The 15,956-nt window shown below is 40.9% G+C and overlaps 5 long non-coding RNA genes across 9 annotated transcripts; all 5 read left to right on the plus strand.

Moving 5' to 3' along the window:
• The first annotated feature begins 5,127 nt into the window (after positions 1–5,127).
• On the plus strand, positions 5,128–6,543 carry LOC116802599. Of its 2 annotated transcripts, none has more exons than XR_004362923.1 (7): positions 5,128–5,154; positions 5,225–5,506; positions 5,576–5,719; positions 5,783–5,837; positions 5,899–6,099; positions 6,203–6,285; positions 6,348–6,543. It is a non-coding gene; the product is annotated as an uncharacterized LOC116802599 (long non-coding RNA). The 2 variants fall into 2 exon arrangements; XR_004362924.1 differs by having other exon boundaries at positions 6,356–6,543.
• Positions 6,544–8,497: 1,954 nt separating this feature from the next.
• LOC116802604 lies at positions 8,498–9,538 on the plus strand. Its single transcript, XR_004362933.1, has 3 exons — positions 8,498–9,017; positions 9,074–9,089; positions 9,166–9,538. It is a non-coding gene; the product is annotated as an uncharacterized LOC116802604 (long non-coding RNA).
• A 280-nt stretch (positions 9,539–9,818) lies between these two features.
• LOC116802603 lies at positions 9,819–10,466 on the plus strand. Its single transcript, XR_004362932.1, has 3 exons — positions 9,819–10,309; positions 10,367–10,392; positions 10,451–10,466. It is a non-coding gene; the product is annotated as an uncharacterized LOC116802603 (long non-coding RNA).
• Positions 10,465–11,568, plus strand: LOC116802602. 2 transcript variants are annotated; one of them, XR_004362930.1, is made up of 3 exons: positions 10,465–10,764; positions 10,834–11,469; positions 11,527–11,568. It is a non-coding gene; the product is annotated as an uncharacterized LOC116802602 (long non-coding RNA). The 2 variants fall into 2 exon arrangements; XR_004362931.1 differs by having other exon boundaries at positions 10,834–11,465; positions 11,527–11,565.
• A 1,199-nt stretch (positions 11,569–12,767) lies between these two features.
• LOC116802600 lies at positions 12,768–14,184 on the plus strand. Of its 3 annotated transcripts, XR_004362926.1 has the most exons (7): positions 12,768–12,794; positions 12,865–13,146; positions 13,216–13,360; positions 13,424–13,478; positions 13,540–13,740; positions 13,844–13,926; positions 13,989–14,184. It is a non-coding gene; the product is annotated as an uncharacterized LOC116802600 (long non-coding RNA). The 3 variants fall into 3 exon arrangements; XR_004362925.1 differs by having other exon boundaries at positions 13,216–13,478; XR_004362927.1 differs by having other exon boundaries at positions 13,216–13,478; positions 13,997–14,184.
• Positions 14,185–15,956: the final 1,772 nt, after the last annotated feature.

A 15,956-nucleotide genomic window follows, 5' to 3' on the forward strand; every position in this document is an offset into this window, starting at 1 on the left:
TGCAAAAATAGTATATGGTAAGTATTATATATGCTATTTGTTAATTATGATTGCATTAATTTTAGTAGTTTCAGGTACATTGAGTGGAATTTAATTTAAGGTAAGTATTGTGTTTGTGTATATTTGTATTTATAATTGCGTTTTTTTTTTTATCTTTGTAGGTGGAGGTACGGAGACAGAATGAATTCTGTTCCGCATCCACAAATTTATTTTGCCTTTGATTACATTTTATGCAATATGTAGGTACAATTATTTGAATTTAGAGTTTAACATTGCATGGGGTGAGTTTGGGGCTTGGACATAGTTAGTATTTAATATTAAGTTAGTATTTTTTTTCATAGGCTTTAGATTATAGACAGAGACATGGACTGGTAACATTATCATCTTGCATGTTTTGTTTACATTAATAAATTGAAATTAATTTACAAAAAACATTGAAATTTAGTACTAATATTGTACAATTTATTTCTTTTCAGGTACCCCCGCCAGAAGGACGGAAGGACCGAGTTGCTGGAGTCCTCGAGAGTCATTGGAGGTGAGTATTAGATGTGTTTGGCAGGGAATTTGCTACGGACGCTGGATGCGCGCCACTTGCAACATTTATGTCCGGATAGCGTTGCAGGTAATTTATAGGTGGAGAGTTTATCCCGCGCCGCTGTCATTTGGTGGTTCTCTCTGCCACCCTCAGTGGTAGATGTATGCAATTATTTATGGAGTTTGTTAAATTGCAGGTCAGCTTTGCCGGTCGTCATTGTTGTGGAGGGATCTGTCTCGTTTTGGCAGAGGCGTCGTCAGTTTAGATTGCGGCTTGGTCGTTCAACGAGAGTAGCTAGGTGCGCCGCGTCTTGTTGCCATTTCGCCAGGTTTGGCAGCTTGGAGCCTCCGGAACAGGATTAGTTGCCGAGGCCGTCGCAACGATTGGGGCCATGGAAATGTGTGAAAATAGAGATTGGGTGAGTATTTATTGTTATGATAGTGTAATTTTGTGTTTTTTCAGGAAATTAATGGGAGGTAAGTAGAAGGTAAGTATTGTGTTTATAATTGTTTGTTATTATTATTAATGCATTTATTTTGGTTTTGATTTCAGGTACATTAGGTGGAAGCTGATCTGGTGGTGAGTTTTCCAATTGTTTTTTGCAATTTGTTTGCTTGTTTATATGATTAATGCCTTTATTTTGATTTTGATTTCAGGTACATTAGGAGGAAGCTAATCTGGTGGTGAGTATTCTAATTGTTTTTTTTGGTTTTTTGTAATTTGTTTGTTTGTTTTTATAATTAATGCATTTATTTTTGGTTTTAATTTCAGGTACATTAGGTGGAAGCTAATCTGGTGGTGAGTGTTCTAATAGTTTTTTTTTTTTTTTTTGGTTGTATTAACATTTTGTTTTTTCAGGAACGTTTTGTAACTAATTTGGAGGCCCTTTGTTTTTGGAACATAGCAACAGGAGAGCCGCGGGCTTAGTGTCGTCGAGTTGGCAATTAGATAAGTGTTTTGTTAAAGTTCGTAAATCCCAGTATTAGCTTGTGCTTCCTTGTTTCAGAGTTTACGAGCTTGAAAGAAGCATTTGCGTGCTTATTGTCAGCGGGATAGAGTCGCCTGTTGGCGTCTATTTATTTGACTGTCTGGTTTGTTAATTTATATTTGTCCTTAATTAAATTTTCTTTTGTATCATATTCTTATTAATTTCCCTTCGTTGTAGGTTTTCGGAAAATTCGTGGATGATGCGATACTGAGGAAAAGTATACAATTTGGGAACAAATAGTGCGATTGATTTGTGTGGCGTCAGCTCCGCGCTAGTGATCCTTATTGGAGTAGTGGCATCAGGAGGTGGAGACGGCATCGTAATGTTGTCGATTTTTTTGTGTTAAAAGGCATTTTTTTTTTATCTTTGTAGGTGGAGGTACGGAGACAGAATGAATTCTGTTCCGCATCCACAAATTTATTTTGCCTTTGATTACATTTTATGCAATATGTAGGTACAATTATTTGAATTTAGAGTTTAACATTGCATGGGGTGAGTTTGGGGCTTGGACATAGTTAGTATTTAATATTAAGTTAGTATTTTTTTTCATAGGCTTTAGATTATAGACAGAGACATGGACTGGTAACATTATCATCTTGCATGTTTTGTTTACATTAATAAATTGAAATTAATTTACAAAAAACATTGAAATTTAGTACTAATATTGTACAATTTATTTCTTTTCAGGTACCCCCGCCAGAAGGACGGAAGGACCGAGTTGCTGGAGTCCTCGAGAGTCATTGGAGGTGAGTATTAGATGTGTTTGGCAGGGAATTTGCTACGGACGCTGGATGCGCGCCACTTGCAACATTTATGTCCGGATAGCGTTGCAGGTAATTTATAGGTGGAGAGTTTATCCCGCGCCGCTGTCATTTGGTGGTTCTCTCTGCCACCCTCAGTGGTAGATGTATGCAATTATTTATGGAGTTTGTTAAATTGCAGGTCAGCTTTGCCGGTCGTCATTGTTGTGGAGGGATCTGTCTCGTTTTGGCAGAGGCGTCGTCAGTTTAGATTGCGGCTTGGTCGTTCAACGAGAGTAGCTAGGTGCGCCGCGTCTTGTTGCCATTTCGCCAGGTTTGGCAGCTTGGAGCCTCCGGAACAGGATTAGTTGCCGAGGCCGTCGCAACGATTGGGGCCATGGAAATGTGTGAAAATAGAGATTGGGTGAGTATTTATTGTTATGATAGTGTAATTTTGTGTTTTTTCAGGAAATTAATGGGAGGTAAGTAGAAGGTAAGTATTGTGTTTATAATTGTTTGTTATTATTATTAATGCATTTATTTTGGTTTTGATTTCAGGTACATTAGGTGGAAGCTGATCTGGTGGTGAGTTTTCCAATTGTTTTTTGCAATTTGTTTGCTTGTTTTTATGATTAATGCCTTTATTTTGATTTTGATTTCAGGTACATTAGGAGGAAGCTAATCTGGTGGTGAGTATTCTAATTGTTTTTTTTGGTTTTTTGTAATTTGTTTGTTTGTTTTTATAATTAATGCATTTATTTTTGGTTTTAATTTCAGGTACATTAGGTGGAAGCTAATCTGGTGGTGAGTGTTCTAATAGTTTTTTTTTTTTTTTGGTTGTATTAACATTTTGTTTTTTCAGGAACGTTTTGTAACTAATTTGGAGGCCCTTTGTTTTTGGAACATAGCAACAGGAGAGCCGCGGGCTTAGTGTCGTAGAGTTGGCAATTAGATAAGTGTTTTGTTAAAGTTCGTAAATCCCAGTATTAGCTTGTGCTTCCTTGTTTCAGAGTTTACGAGCTTGAAAGAAGCATTTGCGTGCTTATTGTCAGCGGGAGAGAGTCGCCTGTTGGCGTCTATTTATTTGACTGTCTGGTTTGTTAATTTATATTTGTCCTTAATTAAATTTTCTTTTGTATCATATTCTTATTAATTTCCCTTCGTTGTAGGTTTTCGGAAAATTCGTGGATGATGCGATACTGAGGAAAAGTATACAATTTGGGAACAAATAGTGCGATTGATTTGTGTGGCGTCAGCTCCGCGCTAGTGATCCTTATTGGAGTAGTGGCATCAGGAGGTGGAGACGGCATCGTAATGTTGTCGATTTTTTTGTGTTAAAAGGCAAAAAGTTGGCTATTTTGTATTACGTTTGATGGAGCCGTCTCCTCTTGTCTAGTGCATAGGATGTGGGTAAGCTATGTCTGCAGTGGGTGAGATATTTGCTTTATTTGATTTGATTTTATTTTGTTTATTTAATTTGTTGTTGATTGTTTGCTTTTAGGTTTTAGCGTCAACTCGCTGTTGGCGCTCGTCGAGCTGGGAGTTTATGGGAGCAGCAAAGTGTCCTGATCGACGAGGTGGAAGCGTTGTTGGCCCGACCTTTGCAGAGCATCAATGTGTGTAGATTTCAGCGGTGATAATAGATAATTCAAAGGACCTTGCGGCAAGAAGTTTTTACTTTGTAGGTGGAGGTACGGAGACAGAATGAATTCTGTTCCGCATCCACAACTTTATTTTGCCTTTGATTACAATAAATGCAATATGTAGGTACAATAATTTGAATTTTTGAGTTTAACATAGCATGGGGTGAGTTTGGGGCTTGGACATAGTTAGTATTAATTTTAAGTTAGTATTTTGTAGGCAAGGATTTCAGACATTGATATGATTGGTAACATTATCAGCTTGCATGTTTGTTTACATTTTTAAAATGAAATTATTTTGCAATAAACATTAAAATTTTAGACTAACATTGTTTTGTTTATTTCTTTTCAGGTACCCCCATCAGAAGGACAGGAGCACCGCGTCGCAGAGAGCCTCAGGAGTCATCACAGGTAAGTTTTGTTGCATTTTGGCGGTGGTCTGTTGCGGCCGCTGGAAGTGGGCAACTTGCAACAAGTTGCAGGTGATTTGTTCTCAGCTGCGTCATCCCACGCAGCCGTCGTTTGGTGAAGATCCGATTATATCGTCAATGGCAGCTTTATGCAATTGTTTAATGAGTTTGTTTGTATTGTAGATGCATATTGCCGGTCGTCGGGAAGAGTTGCGAATAGTTGTCCAGCGCAGCCGTCATTGCGTTTTTATTGAGCGAAGGAAGCCAGGTGCGTCGCGTCTTGTGGCCATAGCTTCAGGATTGGTTGCTTGAGGCCGCCAGTTCGAGATTTGTTGCAGAGAGCCGCCGCAACGAGATTGCCATGGAAATGGATGTAAAAATAGAATTTGGTAAGTATTATATATGCTATTTGTTAATTATGATTGCATTAATTTTTGTTGTTTCAGGTACATTGAGTGGAATTTAATTTAAGGTAAGTATTATATTGGTGTATATTTGTTTATATAGTTGCGTTTATTATTGTTTTTCAGGTACTTAAAGAGGAAGCTAGTCTGGGGTGAGTATTTGATTGCTTTTATAATTGCGTTGATTTATTTGCTTTTCAGGTACGTTTTGTATGGGCTAAATTGGAGGCCCTTGTCATTGTGTTATTGCAGCTGGAAAGCCACGATTTTGGAGTCATCAAGTTTGCAATTAGATAAGTATTATATTATAAATATATATTTCCCAGTAATAGCTTGTGTTCCCTTTTTTCAATAGTTGAAGTCTTGGAAGCTGGAGCTGCGTGCTTGACGTCAGCAGGATGGGGCCGTCTGTTATCGTCTGCTACTTTGTTTGTCCGGTTTGTTATTATTTATGTGTCCTTGAGTAGTTTTTATATCGCATTCTTATTTATTTTCCTTTCATTGCAGGTTAGGAGAGAATTCGTCGATGATGCAGGACAGGGGAGAAATATACAATTTGAGGACAAGTTTTGCAGCGTAAGGGTGTGGCATCTGCGCCACGCAAGTGATCTTTATTAAAGCATTGGCGTCAGGAGGTGGAGACGGTATCATAAAATTGTCAGATTTTTGTATCTATAATCGCAAATGTTGGCGATTTTGTTTTGCTTTGACGGGGCCCGTCTCCTGGTTTGCGTGCGCGTCATCGGCAGGATGAGGTCGTATTTTTGTGTCTGCTGGTTTGCCTGTCAGGTTTGTAATTTCCTGTGTGTCCTTGATTAATTTATTATTATATTATTATTAATTTTCCTTTCATTATAGATTCTCAGGAATTCATTGGAAAAAAAAACGGAATTGTGGAAATTATACAATTTGGAGACGGATTTTAATTCTTTTTAATTTGATGTCAGCTCCGGGATAATGATCCTTGTTAGTGCAGTGGCATCAGGAGGTGGAGACGGCGTTGTAAGATTGTCAAATTTTTGTGTTTATAATCACAAAATATGGTGATTTTGTTTTTCTTTGCAGGGCTCGTCTTCTCTTGTTGGTTGCTTTGGATCACCAGTTGGCTGTGTTTATTGAGGTAAGTGCTTTATTTGATTGTCTTTGTTAATTTTCTTATTGGTTAATTGTTTTGTTTTCAGGTTTAGCGTCTCTAATGTAGGCGCTCGTCGATCTGAGAGAATTTAAGAGTAGTGGAAAGGATAGATTTTGCAGCTCCGCGCTGAGAGCCCTGAACGAAGCGTAGGCAGCTTATATGGCCCGTCTATTGCAGTGCAGCACTGCAAGTGGATTGCATCGGAGATAAGGGATACTAATCGGGACCGTGTGGCAAGGAGGTTCAGGTAAGTGACGTTGTGCATAAATTGCTGCAGCGAGTCGCCTTTTATTCATCATGTTTCTGCCACACTAATCCTTTTCGTATCGATCTACCGCTTCATCTTATAGGACTTGGTTGTATTTTTCGTATCTTTCATCAGTATCAGCTGGAGTGCGTTTTCGTAAGCTTGATTATCCGGATGCTTTGAGGTGTGAGTATTGATTATATTGATTATATTTTAATTCCATTATCTAATTGAATTTGTATTCTAAGGAAATTAGGCTGTGTCGAGGAAGGAGATGACCGAGCAAGAGTTTGGGAGCAGACTGACGTGCGCTTTTCCATCGGATATAGATGTTGTTAGAATAAGTATAAGTAAATGTAGGATTAATTGGAAGTTTCCATGTCAGGATTGTTAACTCTTCCTTGTATGATTAAGGCCAATAAACTGTCAATTTTCTTCTCTAAATTGTCGACTCTATTTGCTAAGTTTGTTGTGTGGTCGTCCAAGAAGCCTTTTTGCGAGTTAGGATTGTAGTTTATTGGCGATGGCGTGGCTTCATCTATAAATCTTGGCTTGAAGCTAGCTCTAGCAGCTCTGCTGGTGGTAGGAGGGCTGTCATTTCTAACTTGCATGGGATTTGAAGTACCTTTTTCAGGTTCCTGGTCGTTTTCTTCACTCCTTTGTTTTCGGAGCATGTCCTGGTAATTTTCCAGATGTCTTTGCGCTGGGTTGCTTGTCTTGGGTGCCATTCTTGGCTTTGCATTGTTTTTTGAAGTTATCCTACCCTTTTTGGGTAACTTATTAGTGTTTCGGCGCCATTTATTCAGCCGCGTCTGAATGGCAGTGTCATGGGAGGAAAAACGTGGCCTTCTGTCATTCATATTCTGTCGGAATGGATTTAGCATCGACTTTCTGGCTGCTTCCTGGCGGGCTTCAGCGATTGATCTGTTCAGGATTGCTGAGCTGTGTGGCAGCCGAGGGGTGTTATTGCGTGGAGGAGGGCCTTGACGTCTATAAAAGTTGTTGGTTGCGTCTTTAATTATGCGTATTTTATTTGTGTCAATGTTGTTTGCCGCAAGCTTTTGTTTTTCAGCCTTGTAAACAGGACATCCCTTGTATGCACTAATGTGCTCTCCAGAGCAGTTGATGCAGGTAGCAGGGGTGGTTCTTGGCTTGGTGCAACAGGATGACAGGTGGTCGCCAGCGCATTTCATGCATCTTGGAGGCCTCATGCATGAGTTCTTGGCATGCCTGAAGCCCTGGCATCTGTAGCACTGGACCGGCTCCCGTGTCCTGTTTTTCCTTTCAATATCCACTCTTTGCCCACCGATTTGTTTGAGTGAGATAATTTTGTCATGACTGCCGTCCTTGGCCATGACGATCTCAACTTCAAACATGCGCATGGGCCCACCTGTAGCCGGGTTCGTCATATTTCTGACGAAGCGAGCTGTGAATCCGAGCGTCAGCAACTCCTTGACAATCCACGAGCATGGAGTGGAGTGGTGGAGATGTCTGATTACAACTCGGAAGCCCCTCTCGGACTTTGGCTGGTTGGTGAATAGGGGAAAGCCGTTTGCAATAAGGACATCTTTGATTTTGTGGTAGGCGGTCATGTCCTTGGCCTGGATCCTGACCCCGTTCCCTTCAGTTGCCCTGGTAGTGTAGCTGGAGACTCCTGCTGTATAGTTTAGCTTTTCCAGGAGCGGGACAATTTCTTTGACGTCGTCAACGAGTATGGGTGGCGCTCTGCAGCTTAGTGGCACAAGTTTCCAAGGTGGCAGCTCAGCATCTGTATTTTGAGGGGGTGCCGTCGTTGCGCTGCGTGCAGGAGCATTGGTGCTGCAGGGTAACGGCTGGTTTGAGGGTCGATTCCTGGTTTTGGCTTCCTCATATACAGATTTGGCTGCCTTGCTTTGGAAAACGGGTGTGGTGAGGGGTGGGAAAATGCTGGGAGACTTGAAATTGGTGGTCACGCATAGTCGTTTATTTGGCGTCTTAAAACTGGAGCAGTCCAGATCGTCATTAGTCCTCTTGGCCGGGGTTTTCGTAGTTGGAGCCTTTTTTTTAACTTTACTGGTGGAGGTACGGAGACAGAATGACTTCTGTTCCGCATCCACAATTTATTTTGCCTTTGATTACATTTTGTGCAATATATAGGTACAATTATTTGAATTTAGAATTTAACATTGCATGAGGTGAGTTGGGGATTTGGACATAGTTAGTATTTAATATTTAGTTAGTATTTTTTTTTTTGCTTTAGGCTTAGATTATAGACAGAAACATGGACTGGTAACATTATCATCTTATATGTTTTGTTTACATTAATAATTTGTAGTAATTTTACAAAAAACATTGAAATTAGGTACTAATATTATACATTTTATTTCTTTTCAGGTACCCCCGCCAGAAGGACGGAAGCACCGAGTTGCTGGAGGCCTCAAGAGTCATTGGAGGTGAGTATTAGTTGTGATTTGGCAGGAAATTTGCTTCGGACGCTGGATGCGCGCCACTTGCCATATGTATGTCCGGAAAGCGTTGCAGGTAATTTATTGGTGGTAAGAATATGACGCGCCGCTGTCATTTGTTGGTTTTCTCTTCCACCCTCAGTGGTAGATGTTTGCGATTATTTATTTAGCTTGTTAAATTGCAGGTCTGCTTCGGCGGTCGTCGGGAAGAGGATGCCTGAAGAAAGGTCCGGAACAGCGGTCGTCACGTAGTTTTGGAGCTGCTGCCATTATTGTGGTGTGATCTGTCTCATTATGGCAGAGGAGTCGACAGTGATGATTGTGGCTTGGTCGTTCATCTAGGGTGGCTAGGTGCGCCGCGTTTTGTGGCCATTTCGTCAGGGTTTGCAGCTTGGAGCCTCCGGAACGTGATTAGTTGCCGAGGGCCGTCGCAACGATTGGGGCCATGGAAATGGAAGTAAAATTAGAGATTGGGTGAGTATTATATTTGTTATTTGATTTTGTGATTGTGTCATTTTGTGTTTTTTCAGGTACGTTTAGTGGGAGGTAAGTATGATATTTATAATTTTTTGTTTTTATAATTATTGCATTAATTTTGTTTTGTTTTATTTTTGTTTTTCAGGTACATTAGGTGGAAGCTAGTCTGGTGGTAAGTGTTATAATTGTTTTTAAGGTTGCATTAATATTTTGTTTTTCAGCTGCGTTTTGTAACTAATTGGGAGGCCCTTTGTTTTTGGAACATGGCAGCGGAAAAGCCGCGGGTTTAGGGTCGTCGAGTTGGCAATTAGATAAGTGTTTTGTTAAAGTAATTAATTCCCAGTTTTAGCTTGTGCTTCCTCGTTTCAGAATTTACAATCTTGGAAAGAGCAGTTGCATGCTTATCGTCAGCAAGATGGAGCCGCCTGTTGTCGCCTATTGTCGCCTGGTTATTTGCCTGTCCGGTTTGCTTTGTCCTTAATTAATTATATTTTGTATCATATTCTTATTAAAATTTTTCCTTTTACTTTGTAGGTGGAGGTACGGAGACAGAATGAATTCCGTTCCGCATCCACAAATTTATTTTGCCTTTGATTACATTTTATGCAATATGTAGGTACAATTATTTGAATTTAGAGTTTAACATTGCATGAGGTGAGTTTGGGGCTTGGACATAGTTAGTATTTAATAATAAGTTAGTATTTTTTTTCGTAGGCTTTAGATTATAGACAGAGACATGGACTGGTTACATTATCGTCTTGCATGTTTTGTTTACATTAATAAATTGTAGTGATTTTACAAAAAACATTGAAATTAGAGACTAACATTATACAATTTGTTTCTTTTCAGGTACTCCCGCCAGAAGGACGGAAGCATCGAGTCGCTGAGGAGCATTAGTTGTCATTACAGGTGAGTTTTTGTTGTAAGTTGGCTGTAATCTGTTGCGGTCGCTGAGAGTGGGCCACTTGCAATAAGTGTGTCCGGCCGGCGTAGCAGGTGCTTTGTTCTCGGTTGCAACATCCAGCGCAGCCGTCATTTGGTTATCGTCAGTGGCAAGATGAATCCCGCGCAGCTGTCATTGCGTATTTATAGAGCTGCTGTTCGTCTTGTTGTGGCAGAGAAGTCGTCAGTGCGGATTGTAGCTCGGTCTGTCACCGAGAGAAGCCAGGTGCGCCGCGTCTTGTGGCCATAGCGTCAGGATTGGCAGCTTGGGGCCGCCGGTTCGAGATTTGTTGCAGAGGGCCGCCGCAACGGAATAGCCATGGAAGTGAATGCAAAAATAGTATTTGGTAAGTATTATATATGCTATTTGTTTTTTATGATTGCATAAATTTATGTTGTTTCAGGTACGTTGAGTGGAATTTAATTTAAGGTAAGTCTTATATTGATGTATATTTGTTTATATAGTTGCGTTTATTATTATTTTTCAGGTACTTGAGGAGCAAGCTAGTCTGGGGTAAGTATTGTGTTGCTTTAATAATTGCGTTGATTTTTTTTTTGCTTTTCAGGTACGTTTTGTAAGGGCTAAATTTGAGGCCCTTGTTATTGTGTTATTGCAGCTGGAATGCCGCGATTTTGGAGTCTTCAAATTGTCAATTAGATAAGTATTATATTATAAAAATATTTTTCCCAGTAATAGCTTGTGTTCCCTTATTTCAATAGTTGAGGTCTTTGAAGCTGGAGCTGTGTGCTTGTCGTCAGCAGGATGGAGCCGTCAACTAGCGTCAGCTACCTTTTCTGTCCGGTTTGTTATTATTTAATTGTCCTTGAGTAATTTTTGTATACATTCGTATTTATTTTCCTTTTATTACAGGTTAAGAGAGAATTCGTCGATGATGCAGAACTGAGGAGAAATATACAATTTGAGGACAAATTTTGCAGCATATTGATGTGGCATCTGTGCCACGCAAGTGGTCCTTATTTGTGCAATGGCGTCAGGAGATGGAGACGGCATCATAAAATTGTCAACTTTTTGTGTTTATAATCGCGAAAATTGGCGATTTATTTTGCTTTTGTGGTGCCAGTCTCTTGTTGTCGGTTGCGTTGAAGGATTTGCGTGCGTGGCGTCAGGATGATGGAATCGCATATCTGTATCTGCTTGTTTGCCTGGCAAGTTTTAAGTTTTTCTGTGTGTCCTTTATTAATTACGCATCATATTCTTATTGATTTTCATTTCTTTACAGGTTATCGGAAGATAATTGGGCATAAGATACTGAGGAAAATGATGCAATTTGGGGACGGATTTTGAAGCTTTTAAAAGTGATGTCAGCTCCGCGCTAGTGATCCTTATTAATGCAGTGGCATCAGGAAGTGGAGACGGCGTCTTAGGATTTTTAATTTTTTGTGTTTATAATCGCGAAAATTGGCGATTTCGTTCTGTTTTTGCGAAGCCCGCCTCCTCCTGTCGGTTGCGTTAGATGTTGATCAGCAGTTGGCTGTGGTCAAGTAGGTAAGTGCATTTGATTGTTTTGTTTAATTTGTTAATGATTAATTGTTTTATTTTTAGGTTTTAGCGTCAGTTCTTGTAGGCGCTCGTCAGTCTGAGTTTTGAGAGATTTTACTTTGTAGGTGGAGGTACGGAGACAGAATGAATTCTGTTCCGCATCCACAACTTTATTTTGCCTTTGATTACAATAAATGCAATATGTAGGTACAATAATTTGAATTTTTGAGTTTAACATAGCATGGGGTGAGTTTGGGGCTTGGACATAGTTAGTATTAATTTTAAGTTAGTATTTTGTAGGCAAGGATTTCAGACATTGATATGATTGGTAACATTATCAGCTTGCATGTTTGTTTACATTTTTAAAATGAAATTATTTTGCAATAAACATTAAAATTTTAGACTAACATTGTTTTGTTTATTTCTTTTCAGGTACCCCCATCAGAAGGACAGGAGCACCGCGTCGCAGAGAGCCTCAGGAGTCATCACAGGTAAGTTTTGTTGCATTTTGGCGGTGGTCTGTTGCGGCCGCTGGAAGTGGGCAACTTGCAACAAGTTGCAGGTGATTTGTTCTCAGCTGCGTCATCCCACGCAGCCGTCGTTTGGTGAAGATCCGATTATATCGTCAATGGCAGCTTTATGCAATTGTTTAATGAGTTTGTTTGTATTGTAGATGCATATTGCCGGTCGTCGGGAAGAGTTGCGAATAGTTGTCCAGCGCAGCCGTCATTGCGTTTTTATTGAGCGAAGGAAGCCAGGTGCGTCGCGTCTTGTGGCCATAGCTTCAGGATTGGTTGCTTGAGGCCGCCAGTTCGAGATTTGTTGCAGAGAGCCGCCGCAACGAGATTGCCATGGAAATGGATGTAAAAATAGAATTTGGTAAGTATTATATATGCTATTTGTTAATTATGATTGCATTAATTTTTGTTGTTTCAGGTACATTGAGTGGAATTTAATTTAAGGTAAGTATTATATTGGTGTATATTTGTTTATATAGTTGCGTTTATTATTGTTTTTCAGGTACTTAAAGAGGAAGCTAGTCTGGGGTGAGTATTTGATTGCTTTTATAATTGCGTTGATTTATTTGCTTTTCAGGTACGTTTTGTATGGGCTAAATTGGAGGCCCTTGTCATTGTGTTATTGCAGCTGGAAAGCCACGATTTTGGAGTCATCAAGTTTGCAATTAGATAAGTATTATATTATAAATATATATTTCCCAGTAATAGCTTGTGTTCCCTTTTTTCAATAGTTGAAGTCTTGGAAGCTGGAGCTGCGTGCTTGACGTCAGCAGGATGGGGCCGTCTGTTATCGTCTGCTACTTTGTTTGTCCGGTTTGTTATTATTTATGTGTCCTTGAGTAGTTTTTATATCGCATTCTTATTTATTTTCCTTTCATTGCAGGTTAGGAGAGAATTCGTCGATGATGCAGGACAGGGGAGAAATATACAATTTGAGGACAAGTTTTGCAGCGTAAGGGTGTGGCATCTGCGCCACGCAAATGATCTTTATTAAAGCATTGGCGTCAGGAGGTGGAGACGGTATCATAAAATTGTCAGATTTTTGTATCTATAATCGCAAATGTTGGCGATTTTGTTTTGCTTTGACGGGGCCCGTCTCCTGGTTTGCGTGCGCGTCATCGGCAGGATGAGGTCGTATTTTTGTGTCTGCTGGTTTGCCTGTCAGGTTTGTAATTTCCTGTGTGTCCTTGATTAATTTATTATTATATTATTATTAATTTTCCTTTCATTATAGATTCTCAGGAATTCATTGGAAAAAAAAAACGGAATTGTGGAAATTATACAATTTGGAGACGGATTTTAATTCTTTTTAATTTGATGTCAGCTCCGGGATAATGATCCTTGTTAGTGCAGTGGCATCAGGAGGTGGAGACGGCGTTGTAAGATTGTCAAATTTTTGTGTTTATAATCACAAAATATGGTGATTTTGTTTTTCTTTGCAGGGCTCGTCTTCTCTTGTTGGTTGCTTTGGATCACCAGTTGGCTGTGTTTATTGAGGTAAGTGCTTTATTTGATTGTCTTTGTTAATTTTCTTATTGGTTAATTGTTTTGTTTTCAGGTTTAGCGTCTCTAATGTAGGCGCTCGTCGATCTGAGAGAATTTAAGAGTAGTGGAAAGGATAGATTTTGCAGCTCCGCGCTGAGAGCCCTGAACGAAGCGTAGGCAGCTTATATGGCCCGTCTATTGCAGTGCAGCACTGCAAGTGGATTGCATCGGAGATAAGGGATACTAATCGGGACCGTGTGGCAAGGAGGTTCAGGTAAGTGACGTTGTGCATAAATTGCTGCAGCGAGTCGCCTTTTATTCATCATGTTTCTGCCACACTAATCCTTTTCGTATCGATCTACCGCTTCATCTTATAGGACTTGGTTGTATTTTTCGTATCTTTCATCAGTATCAGCTGGAGTGCGTTTTCGTAAGCTTGATTATCCGGATGCTTTGAGGTGTGAGTATTGATTATATTGATTATATTTTAATTCCATTATCTAATTGAATTTGTATTCTAAGGAAATTAGGCTGTGTCGAGGAAGGAGATGACCGAGCAAGAGTTTGGGAGCAGACTGACGTGCGCTTTTCCATCGGATATAGATGTTGTTAGAATAAGTATAAGTAAATGTAGGATTAATTGGAAGTTTCCATGTCAGGATTGTTAACTCTTCCTTGTATGATTAAGGCCAATAAACTGTCAATTTTCTTCTCTAAATTGTCGACTCTATTTGCTAAGTTTGTTGTGTGGTCGTCCAAGAAGCCTTTTTGCGAGTTAGGATTGTAGTTTATTGGCGATGGCGTGGCTTCATCTATAAATCTTGGCTTGAAGCTAGCTCTAGCAGCTCTGCTGGTGGTAGGAGGGCTGTCATTTCTAACTTGCATGGGATTTGAAGTACCTTTTTCAGGTTCCTGGTCGTTTTCTTCACTCCTTTGTTTTCGGAGCATGTCCTGGTAATTTTCCAGATGTCTTTGCGCTGGGTTGCTTGTCTTGGGTGCCATTCTTGGCTTTGCATTGTTTTTTGAAGTTATCCTACCCTTTTTGGGTAACTTATTAGTGTTTCGGCGCCATTTATTCAGCCGCGTCTGAATGGCAGTGTCATGGGAGGAAAAACGTGGCCTTCTGTCATTCATATTCTGTCGGAATGGATTTAGCATCGACTTTCTGGCTGCTTCCTGGCGGGCTTCAGCGATTGATCTGTTCAGGATTGCTGAGCTGTGTGGCAGCCGAGGGGTGTTATTGCGTGGAGGAGGGCCTTGACGTCTATAAAAGTTGTTGGTTGCGTCTTTAATTATGCGTATTTTATTTGTGTCAATGTTGTTTGCCGCAAGCTTTTGTTTTTCAGCCTTGTAAACAGGACATCCCTTGTATGCACTAATGTGCTCTCCAGAGCAGTTGATGCAGGTAGCAGGGGTGGTTCTTGGCTTGGTGCAACAGGATGACAGGTGGTCGCCAGCGCATTTCATGCATCTTGGAGGCCTCATGCATGAGTTCTTGGCATGCCTGAAGCCCTGGCATCTGTAGCACTGGACCGGCTCCCGTGTCCTGTTTTTCCTTTCAATATCCACTCTTTGCCCACCGATTTGTTTGAGTGAGATAATTTTGTCATGACTGCCGTCCTTGGCCATGACGATCTCAACTTCAAACATGCGCATGGGCCCACCTGTAGCCGGGTTCGTCATATTTCTGACGAAGCGAGCTGTGAATCCGAGCGTCAGCAACTCCTTGACAATCCACGAGCATGGAGTGGAGTGGTGGAGATGTCTGATTACAACTCGGAAGCCCCTCTCGGACTTTGGCTGGTTGGTGAATAGGGGAAAGCCGTTTGCAATAAGGACATCTTTGATTTTGTGGTAGGCGGTCATGTCCTTGGCCTGGATCCTGACCCCGTTCCCTTCAGTTGCCCTGGTAGTGTAGCTGGAGACTCCTGCTGTATAGTTTAGCTTTTCCAGGAGCGGGACAATTTCTTTGACGTCGTCAACGAGTATGGGTGGCGCTCTGCAGCTTAGTGGCACAAGTTTCCAAGGTGGCAGCTCAGCATCTGTATTTTGAGGGGGTGCCGTCGTTGCGCTGCGTGCAGGAGCATTGGTGCTGCAGGGTAACGGCTGGTTTGAGGGTCGATTCCTGGTTTTGGCTTCCTCATATACAGATTTGGCTGCCTTGCTTTGGAAAACGGGTGTGGTGAGGGGTGGGAAAATGCTGGGAGACTTGAAATTGGTGGTCACGCATAGTCGTTTATTTGGCGTCTTAAAACTGGAGCAGTCCAGATCGTCATTAGTCCTCTTGGCCGGGGTTTTCGTAGTTGGAGCCGGAACTGAAGGTGCCACAAAGATTGGACCTGTTCCAGCAACCACTTCCGAGAAACTCATGGGCTGCTCGTCTGGGCTCTTGGACGGTGATTTAAATAAGTCCCGCTTGGCAGCAGGCCGACTAAGGGTGCGAGCTGTTGCTAAATTCCCCACAGTGGGCATGGATCTATTGTTGGGTAA

This window comes from Drosophila sechellia, unplaced genomic scaffold, assembly GCF_004382195.2.
Source record: "Drosophila sechellia strain sech25 unplaced genomic scaffold, ASM438219v1 U_178, whole genome shotgun sequence".
Taxonomy (NCBI): Eukaryota; Metazoa; Arthropoda; class Insecta; order Diptera; family Drosophilidae; genus Drosophila; species Drosophila sechellia.